Source organism: Theropithecus gelada, chromosome 8 (genome assembly GCF_003255815.1).
Source record: "Theropithecus gelada isolate Dixy chromosome 8, Tgel_1.0, whole genome shotgun sequence".
NCBI classification, from domain to species: Eukaryota; Metazoa; Chordata; class Mammalia; order Primates; family Cercopithecidae; genus Theropithecus; species Theropithecus gelada.
In genome coordinates this window covers 1,958,605-1,968,734 of record NC_037676.1, presented here as the reverse complement: position 1 = coordinate 1,968,734, position 10,130 = coordinate 1,958,605, and positions in this window count along the sequence as shown.

Below are 10,130 nucleotides of genomic sequence, written 5' to 3'. Positions count from 1 at the left end.
AAAAAAAAAAAAAAAAAAAAAAAAAAAAAAAGAAAGCTGCCATGAACATTCAGGTGCAGGTTTTCATGTGAACATAACTTTTCATTTATCTAGAATAAATGTCCAAGTGTGCAAATGCTGGGTTCTGTGATAATTGCATTTCAGTTTTATAAGATACAGCCTAACTCTTTTCTACAATAAATGCCTTTGTTGATGCTGTTGCTTTTTGGTTTTGGGGGGTATGTTTTGAAACAATATCTCGCTCTGTCTCTCAGGCTGGAGTGTAGTTGTGCAGTCATAGCTCACTGCAGCCTCGAATTCCTGGACTCAAGCAATCCTCCCCGCTCAACTTCCCAAGTAGCTGGGACTATGGGTCCATCACTGTGCCCTGCTAATTTCTCTCTCTCTCTCTCTGTAGAGATGGATTTTGTTGTAGTTGTTGTTGTTTTAACTCTCGTATGACTCTCTTGTGCAGTCAGGGCTGAGCGTTGCTGCTCTGGAAGCCAAACTGAGGCATCCCAGATGTGGCAGAAATGTCAGCTCATGAAGCTGAGGTCTTCATTTCATCCACACATAACACAAGGCGCTCAGTTGTTTGCAGGGATAGTTCCTGGGAAATCTTTCTGAATCATCTCCCAGCTACTGAAATGGGCTGTTTCCTCTGCCTTCTTGATGTACTTATGTGTGGGCCACTCGGGTGCAAGCTCAAGAGAATGTGAGTGTCCACACTGACATCTACACAGGTGTCAGGGGTAGCAAACTGGCCTAAAATGCAGCTGACTGGGGGGTCTGGCCGAGCTCTGTGACTGGGGGCAATTGTTCCTCTGACTGCTGGCACTCTGTCTTGGAGGCTGAGGGGTTTTTCTCCAGAACAGAGCCCTTTTGCAATAGCCCAGTGTTCCTGTGCCCTGAGCCTCATGCTGGAGCTTGCAAAGAATCGAAGTCAAGGCCGTTTCTTTCCCAAGAGGTGTGACTTCTCTGGGCACCGTTGGGTGTTCTGGGATGAGTGTTCCATGTCTTTTCCAGCCATGAGGAGCAAATAGCATTTGCAGCTGGTGAAACTGCCTTTGCAAAATTGTAACTGAGGAAGTTATGACAGTGACAGAAATCAGACCTAACCAACTCCACCTTGCTTCTAACCTTTAAGCTGTCCTTGTTCATTTCTGGGCAGAGGCCAAACTAACTTGGGAAGGAATTCAGTTCATAGTTTGACTGTGAAACAGAATAGATAACAGCCCTTTCCAAAAAGACCCCCTTCTTGTCTGGGGACCAGTCTGCCTTTGCAGGACTAACAAATTAGCTACAAGACTAGAAATCGCAGTTTAGAGGTCATGCGTCCTCTGACTCCAAGAGTCTGAACCTCCCCACTTTGCTCCTGGGGATAACATCACTATTGTGAAACCTAAGATCAGTACTGGAGAGATTTGGCAGACCCTGCTCTCCACCAAGACCGGTAATCTGGCTCAACCAGTCCTGCCGTCCCACCCAGGAACAGAAGACAGCAAGAAACACTCACTTCACCCGCTATGATTCCATCTCCGACCTGACCAAGCAGCACTCCCCTCTTCTGAGCCCCTATCCACCAAATTATCCTTAAAAACGCCAAACCCCTAATGCTTGGGGGAGACTGATTTAAGTTGAGGACTAAGCTCTTATTTTTTTTTATCTTAGCCAAATTCCTACCTAAGGGGTCTAGGGAGCCACGTCCTACAAACCATAAATTCTCATCAGATGGGGTTTATTTGACCCTATATATTGTGACTTACTTTTCAGTCTGACTCTGGCATAACATTATGAGACAAGGAAAATATATTTAACCCCAAAATATATTTCCTTTCATACCTTGAAATTGCCCTGCAAAGTCTTTTGTGGGAATAATCCACCTTCTATAGAGAATCCCCTTCCCCCTTTGTCTTCCTTCCTTTCTTTCCAGATCCAGTAGATAATTGACCAAGAGCCAGGCACCCTTTTAGGTCTAATAAGAAACATTTTACAACCTGCTCTTTTTCTGAAGTCTGCTACCTGAAAGATTCCTCTGCACAATAAAACGTGGTCTCCACAATCCTTTCCCTTAACCTAAACATTCCTTTCCATTGGTCTCAGGTCTTCAGATAACCAATTGTCAACCAGAAAATGTTGAAATTTATCGATAGCCTGGAAGCCCCCAGCTTTGAGTTGTCCCACCCTTCTGAACCAAACCAATGTATTTCTTAAACATATTTGATTGATGTCTCGTGCCTCCCTAAAATATATAAAACCAAGCTGTGCCCCAACCACCTTGGGCACATGTTCTCAGGACCTCCTGAGGGCTGTGTCACTGGCCATAGTCACTCATATTTGGCTCAGAATAAATCTCTTCAAATATCTTACAGAGTTTGACTCTTTTCGTTGACAAAGTAGTAATAAAACTCCGATCCCCCACACAGTCAGCTCTGCGTGAATCACTCTTTCTACCTTGCAGTTCTCCTGTCTTAATAAATTGGCTCTGTCCAGGCAGTGGGCAAGGTGAACCCATGGGGCAGCCACACTGGGAGCATGGGCAGGACTTCCTGGGACACATTTCCTGGAATGCAGCCTGAAAGCAAGGATCGGAGTCCCCGAGTCTGAGCTGCTTCCAGATTCCCCTCCAGAGAGAGCTCTAGGCCACACCTCCAGGGGCCCCTCGGATGACCATGGGGCACCTGTCACCTGTGCTGCACTTGCTTAGGGTCTCCATGAGCTGACCCGCGCTGCACTTGCCTAGGGTCGCCATGAGCTGCCCAGATGAGAGCACACACCTCGGAGGCCAGGTCTGCCCAGCAGTGAAACATCTGACGCTGACTCCCAGCATCTGACTCTCCTCACCTCACGAAGCCCCCAAAACATTTCCTCCCAGAGGAGCTGCGGGATTTCCCACCAACCCCATCGCTGCCCCTCTGCCTGGGCCACCACCTCCACACTCCCGAGCCCCAACCTGGGGTGGGGGGGTGGCGAGCAAAAGGCCAAACAAAAACAAAACAAAACAAGGGAAGCAAAAGCAAACAAAAGAATTCCCCTGGCCTCCCTCTAAGCACAAAAGAGCAGGCTTGTGGGAAGAGGGAAGCCAAGCCAGGGGGGGCTGGGGGTCCCCCATTGTTCTCTTCCGCAGCCTGGTGATGACAATCCCAGCCCCGCGGGTTGCAGCCCCCTCCCTGGCAGCCAGCACCCCTCCTCTTTTCCCACCTCGGGCCTCTGAGAAAGACGCCCCAGGCAGATGTTCATAGGCCCAGGAGTGGTTCCCACAGAAGGAGGAAGTGAGAGCTCACAAAAGGCCTGGCTTTTCCTTGAGGAAGCAGCAGTGGCTTTTCAGTGTCAGACTCTCGCAAGGATGGGGGACAGGGAGGCCTGGGCCCAGGGGACTGGCCCGGAGAGGAGCTGCCTCTCCGGAGGAAGGGAGGGCATTGTGCGCCCCTGTTTACAGTGCTAATGGGGGCCCTGACCTTGCTACTTGTCAACACGCTGGCCCCTCACCCCCACCAAACTTTGCACACTGTGGAGCAGCCCATTCAGAATTTTGCTTGGGGTGGCTGGGTTTTGGCTCGTGGCCCTTCCCCCACTGGCTCACTTTCAGCATTGTGGCCTGGACAAGAAAGTCAGATCTCTTTCCCTTTGCCCTGGAGCTAGCTTCCTACCCTGGCCTTGTGGGATCAAGGTCCTGTTAACCCTTCAAAGAGCAGGAGAAGGAATGGGGCTCCTCCAACAACAGGCGCAGCCAGCCTAGACCCTGGCCCCATCTTCCCGGTACTGGTTGGGGACAGTGACTCGGGGTTCCAGGAAGGGCCTGGGCAAAGAGCAGTTTGGGTGATTGGTGGCACATGGGAGAGGTTGGAGGGGAAGAGGGTGGCATCTTAGAAACTGAGGCTGTCCTGAGAAAGGGCCAACTGTCTGCAGCCACAGGGACACAAGCTGATGAGACATGTATGTCTTCAAAGAAACATTGAACGACCAGGCAGAGGGCAGACGGGGCCTCGGAAAGGCCTGGAAGTTCCATGGAAGGCAAAGGAGTCAAGTGGACTCGAGAGGCCAGGCCCAGAGAAGACCAGAACACCGGGATGCTGGTGGGGTGGTGGTGGCGGGGGGAGTGGGTTCCTGATCTATCAGGGGCTGCCGTGGAGCAGAGAGGCACATTTACTCTGAGTAACTCAAGGCAGATTCTAGAACCAGAGTGGGAACTCCTGGAAGCCTAGATCCTGTCAGTAAAGGATGCCCCGCTATGCTGGAGGTGGACATACAACTCAGGGAAGGCAGTGAGCTCCCACCACGAGAAGCAGAGCAGTGGCATTTAGGAACAAGAGGGTGTCTGGAGACCATTGAGATGGGGCCAGGAAGCTGGGGCTCAGCTCACCCTGGGACCACCCCAGGCCACCCAGGGAGCCTGGACAGAGCTAAAACTAGAACCCGGGGAGTCCCCTCCCACACTCATGTTCAACCAGAGCCCAGTTGCCTTGTCAAGGAGCCCCCCAAGTCAAGCCTGTGAAAGATAGGGAGGCCAGGGGGTCCGAGGGCTCCTCCAAACTCAGAGGCAGTCTTTGAGGACTGTTCAGCACCCCACCCCACTCCTCCCGCTCCCCCATGACTAGCACCCGTGCATTTAAATCCGATTCATCCCTCACTGATCCCTCTCACCGCCTGTCTTCTGGCCCCACCTGGCTGCAGCTCAAACATCCATGAGCTGCTGGGGTTCCCCTCTCTGGAACTAGCTCCCTCTTCCTGGGGATTTCTACCTCCCACCTGCCCCCGACACACCCCATGTCCCCGTGAGTTCACCTGGTAACTGTTTTACAGCTCACTTGCCCTGACAAAGCTTCTCTGAGGGGTGTTGAAGGCTCTGAGAAGCACTTGCCTCTGTCCTCATGGCAGCCGCAGCTCCACTTTGCACAAGTCATTTGCCTGGCTATGTGGTGTCCTGGGTGTCCCTGAGCGGCTCCTGACATTTAGGTTTCTACTCCGTAGTGTGTGTGTGCATGTGTGTGCATGCATATGTGTGTGCCATGCATGTGTGTGTGTCATGCATGTATGTGCATGCATGTGTGTGTGTGCGCATGTGTGCCTGTATGTGTGGCCATGCATGTGTGTGTATGTGTGTGCAGGTGTGTGCCCATGCATGCATATGCATGCATAGGTTTGCATGTGTGTGTGCATTCTCATGCACTACAAGTGGCTGAGTGCCCTGGATGAGGTGAGGAAAGGCCCTTGGGCCCAGGGGGAATAAGGAGTCTGCAGTTCAGGCTGCAGTGTTCTTTGTGAATGGGGCCAGCACAGCAAGTACCGACTGCACCCCGGAGAGATGGAGGCATGTGCTTCTCCCCTACAGCCCGTTCCTTCTTCAGAGGTTTCCTTTGGTTCATTGCTGGTCTGTTTGCTTTTCTTCAGGAGGCCCCCCACTTTAAAGAGACAGAGGTGATCGGGATTTGAGAGAAGAAGAATCTTCTGACTGTGAGAGACACAGATCATCTTAGGAAGCCCTTCCACACCACACAAAGACATGCCCAGGGGGTTCTCACAGTGGCGCTATGGCAGAGTGGGTAGTACTGCCCGGTTTGGCAGCATGGGTGGGGATCAGGGCAGGGATCCTGGCTCAGCCTCTTTGCAGTTGTGTGACTTAGGGCAAGGTTAACCTCCCTGAACCCCAACATCCTTAGATGTAAAATGGGGATGTTAGAATCTATCAAGGGACTTTCACAGTGGTTGATGAGACAAAGTGAGTAAACTGTGAAGCACAGCTGGAAATAGATGTGGCAGCCCCTCCTTGCTTCCTTGACTTTCCAAGAGGGCAGGTGGACAGCCCAGGACTGCAGAGAGCAGAGCTGGTCTGCAGAGGCCTCTTTGCTCAGCTGTCCCACCCCAAGGCTGGCTCTAATCTGACCCACTGAGGTCTGGGACTAGGAGTAATTAGGGTTATCAGTGTATTTTCTTTTCTATTTTTCAATTCCAGTGGCTGCCAAACTAGCAAAACCCCAGATAAGAGCTAAGAAGGCAGTCAAGGGAAACCTGGACCTTTCTCAGACGCCACGGTGGGCCGAGGGTCCTACAACCTCACAAAGCCTCACATTCCAGGGACCTGCTCACCCTGCGTCTCCGCCCCTATCCCATCTGCTCCTTATTCGCTCACTCCTGCAGGCACTGTTTGAGGAGTCTCTGCACAGAGAACAGGTCCTACCCCAGCCCTTTCCTCCCAGGCTTGACAATCCATGTGACCCCTCCCCTTGGCTACAAGCAGCTAAGTAAGGAGGAAGAAAAAGAGACAAAGAGAAATGCCAGCTTTGCTGGGAGCAGTGGCTCATGCCTATAATCCCAGAACTCTGGGAGGCCAAGGCAGGTGGATTACTTGAGGCCAGGACTTTGAGACCAGCCTGGCCAAAATGTCGAAACCCTGTCTCTACTAAAAATTAGCTGGGCATGTGGCGGGTGCCTGTAATCCCAGTTACTTGTGAGGCTGAGACAGGAGAATCACTGGAACCCGGAAGGCGAGATGGTAGTGAGCTGAGATCATGCCATTGCACTCCAGCCTGGGAGAAAGAGCAAGACTCCAAAAAAAAAAAAAAAAAAAGCCAGCTTCCTGTAAGCTACTTGCACTGGGGGAGGGACTGGTGCACCCAGCAGCCCCCATCATTCCCAAAGCACTTCTCCCATCGTGGACTGGGAATCCAAAGGCAACTGAGTCAGCATCCAGACCCAACTGCCCCCAAGGCCAGGACCCTCTCCCTGCCAGAAGAAAGGAGAGAACTCATCAACTGCAGGATTATCAAGACCCAGAAGAGAAAGGTGTGGTTTTTCCCTGGAAAATCTATTTCCCATGTTTGGTCAGGGGCGGGACCAAGCCACTTGCTGTGGTCAAACATGAGACACGTTCTTCTGTGCCCTCTTTTCATCACAGGCTCCTCCTTGGGCCTCCTCGTCTGTCCTTATACAGTTCAGTTTAATTAAGAACCCCGTTAGTCACCCTTGACAGCAGGTCAAATTCCTCCTCCGCCCCATCCCCTCGGTGATGTCTGGTCACCCTGGCCTGCCTTCGGCAAGAATCTGGTAGGTCAGTTTTGCCAGCATCCCACCCTTTGATATCTCCCCTTAGTGATTTTCCACCTGCTCACCCGCTAACCTGCTCTTTGGTGATAAGTCCCCACTTATTCTTATGTTCCAAGTTGGGCCAATCTCTCTCCTCTATTGTGACAGTCTTGAAACCTGCCCAGACAGTCCTGAGTAAAGCCTTCCTTACCCTTTAAACACGCATCAAATAATGTTTCCTTTAACAGGTAATATTAGGTGCAAACACAAAGACAAACAAATGCGTATCTGCTCTGGTCGGGTGCTGTGCTGAATACGGCGCTTGCCTATGAGTTGCATGAGCTGTGGAGCTGACTCGATGCCTCGGGGAGCCATTATGGGGCCTTATACCAACGCTGAGTTGTGGCAGGTGGAAAACCCAGTTGTGCGGGAGCCCCCTTTCGGGGAGGAGAGTCTGAGCAGCTCCAGGCAGCAGCCCTGGAGGGGAGCCCTAGCAGAGTGCCAGCTACTGCTCTGTTGGTGGTTACCAAGGCTGGATGCCTCTTTATTGAGGGTCTGACTTGAAAATGGAGCCTCTGCTGAAAGCCACCCTCACCTCGGAGACAGTCTCCCGGTATTGTAGGATGCTGGCCAGGGTCTGTGTTTCCTGGAGCTGTGGCTGACTCTTGCACGCAGATGAACAACCAGGTTTGTGTCCATGTCTTGCCGAGTGTGTGTGTGTGTGTGTGTGTGTGTGTGTTGAGACAGGGTCTTGCTCTTTTGCTCAGGCTGGAGTACAGGGGGGCGATCATAGCTCGCTTGCAGTCTCAAACTCCCGGGTTCAAGCAATCCTCCCACCTCAGCCTCCTGAGTAGCTGGGTCTACAGGTGCACACCACCACGCCCACCTAATTTTTTTAATTTTATTTTTTGTAGAGACAGGTCCTCCCATTCTCCCCATGTTTCCCAGGCTGGTCTCAAACTCCTGGTCACAAGCGATCTACCTGCCTCAGTCTCCCAAAGTTCTGGGATTTCAGACAAGGGCCACCGTGCCCGGCTTCTTGTGCTCTGAGTGGAGCTCCTCTCCATGGGCCACATCCCAGCAGAAGATTTCACCCTTCGGTGCACACTCCATGTAATCATTAGCATTTAGGAACTGAAAGAGACGCTAGAGATCTTGCTCACTCCCTCATTTGACAATTAGGGACTGAACCATTGGGTTAAATTCCTCACTCAATGCCAAGCAGAGACTATGTGGGCACAGCCAGGATTGGAATCGGGGTGGAGCTCTGGGGAGCTCCCCTCCCAATCAGCGGGATCCCACAGGGTGCCTGAAAGGGACTTCACTTATTTTTCACCCTCAAAGTTGGGACAAAACTACCCATAAAGTTTTCTTTGTGGGAGGAGGAAAAAATAAGAATTGCAACTCAGCAGGGAATACGATTTTAAAAATAAGTTTTGGGGCTGATGTGTTTAATGCCCGCCCCATGGGGCTCCTGGGCCCATAACTCAGGAGCACAATGGCCTTTCTTGTTATGAATGAGTGTGAGGTGCCAGCAGAGGAAATAGGAAGCCCCCAATATAGTCTGAATGGACCTGTGAACAGGGATAATAAAAGTTGTCCTGGATTTCCGTCCCCACCAGGTGTTTCCGCCGGGACTTCCATCCATTCAGGCTCGGGATGGCCGCTGGGGCCAAATCATCCCCCGCCCAGCCCCAGCCCCTTGCCCCGTGCCCCTGACCTCACCGTGTCCACCAGAGGCTCCTTGGGCCTGGGCTCCCAGGACTCTGTGATGAGCATGGCTTGATCCCTATGGCACCAGCTCTGTGGGATCTCTTCTGAAGGAGATGGTGAGGGATGGGGGAGAGAAGGTGGTCACCAGATGACAGCCAGGTCTGCCGCCCCCTCATTCTCCATAGGAGACACTCAGGAGAGGGGATCCAGGTGCACATGGAGACAGGTGGCCATGGTGATGGGAGGCAGAGACACTGGAATCAGGAGGGCCTCGGCAAAGCAGGGAGGACTGGGTTAGAAGCTGAGGAGCATCCATCCCCCTGCAGGAGCTGAGGCACAGCCACTCCAGCGGAACATTGCAGCAGTCAGAGACAGGAGCCTGCAGGCTGCCGCCGCTGACTCGCCTTGTGACCTTGAGATCATCACTTTCCTCACCAAAGCTGGCCCTTAGTTCCCAAACAAGGAGGTGGGGATGGCCTGCTCACCCAGTGCTACCCGAAATGATCCCAAACCAGATTACACACAGGACGCAATCTGTGGAATCGCACACACATCTGTGGAATCGCACACAGGGAAAGGGAGGCTTTGCTCACGTGAACCATGCAGGACACACAGATGAGCAAAGTTGACCTGGCACAGACCTTAGGGAGGAATGGGGGCCGTGGGGCGCGAGTCCACCACCCTCCTACAGATGTCCACGGTCTGTGTATTGCAACACCACGCAGGCCCCGGAACATATACCTGCCTGCTACCAGGTGAGGGGCCCACTTAGACGCCTTCCTGTCACTGGATGATGAGGAGGCTGCTGGGGTGTGAAGTCTACGCTATGCTTTCACTGTTTCAGGGGAGCAGATTTGTAGACACGCTGCCCTCTCACTCTGAAAGAGGGGGTTCATTCTCTGGAGGTAGGAAATATCTCATGAATGACTTGGCTCTTTACACAGCAGATGGTTTGCAGCACACACTGGCTGAATGGACAAGAGATCTTGGACCAGCCATAGTTCTGACCTGCTCAGGGAACCAGTCACTTATCCCCCATCCCTGGTAAGAAGGTTTACCTCCAGAGAACCTGTCTTGACTGTTCCACCCGGGGTACCCTGCTTTGTGTATATGGATAGCTCACCCCAGTCACTAGGAACATTTTATAGGCACACCTCGTTTTATTATACTGCACTTTATGCACTTCATAGCTATTTCATATTTTTTACAAATTGAAGGTTTGGGGCAACCATGCATCGAACAAGTCTATCAGTGCCATTTTCCAACAGCATGTGCTTACTTCATTAGCATTTTTAGCAATAAAGTATTTTGAAATTAATGTATGTGCATGGCTTTTTTTTGGCACAATACTATTGCACACTTAACAGACTACAATGGAACATAACTTTTTTTTTTTTTTTTTTTGAGACAGAGTT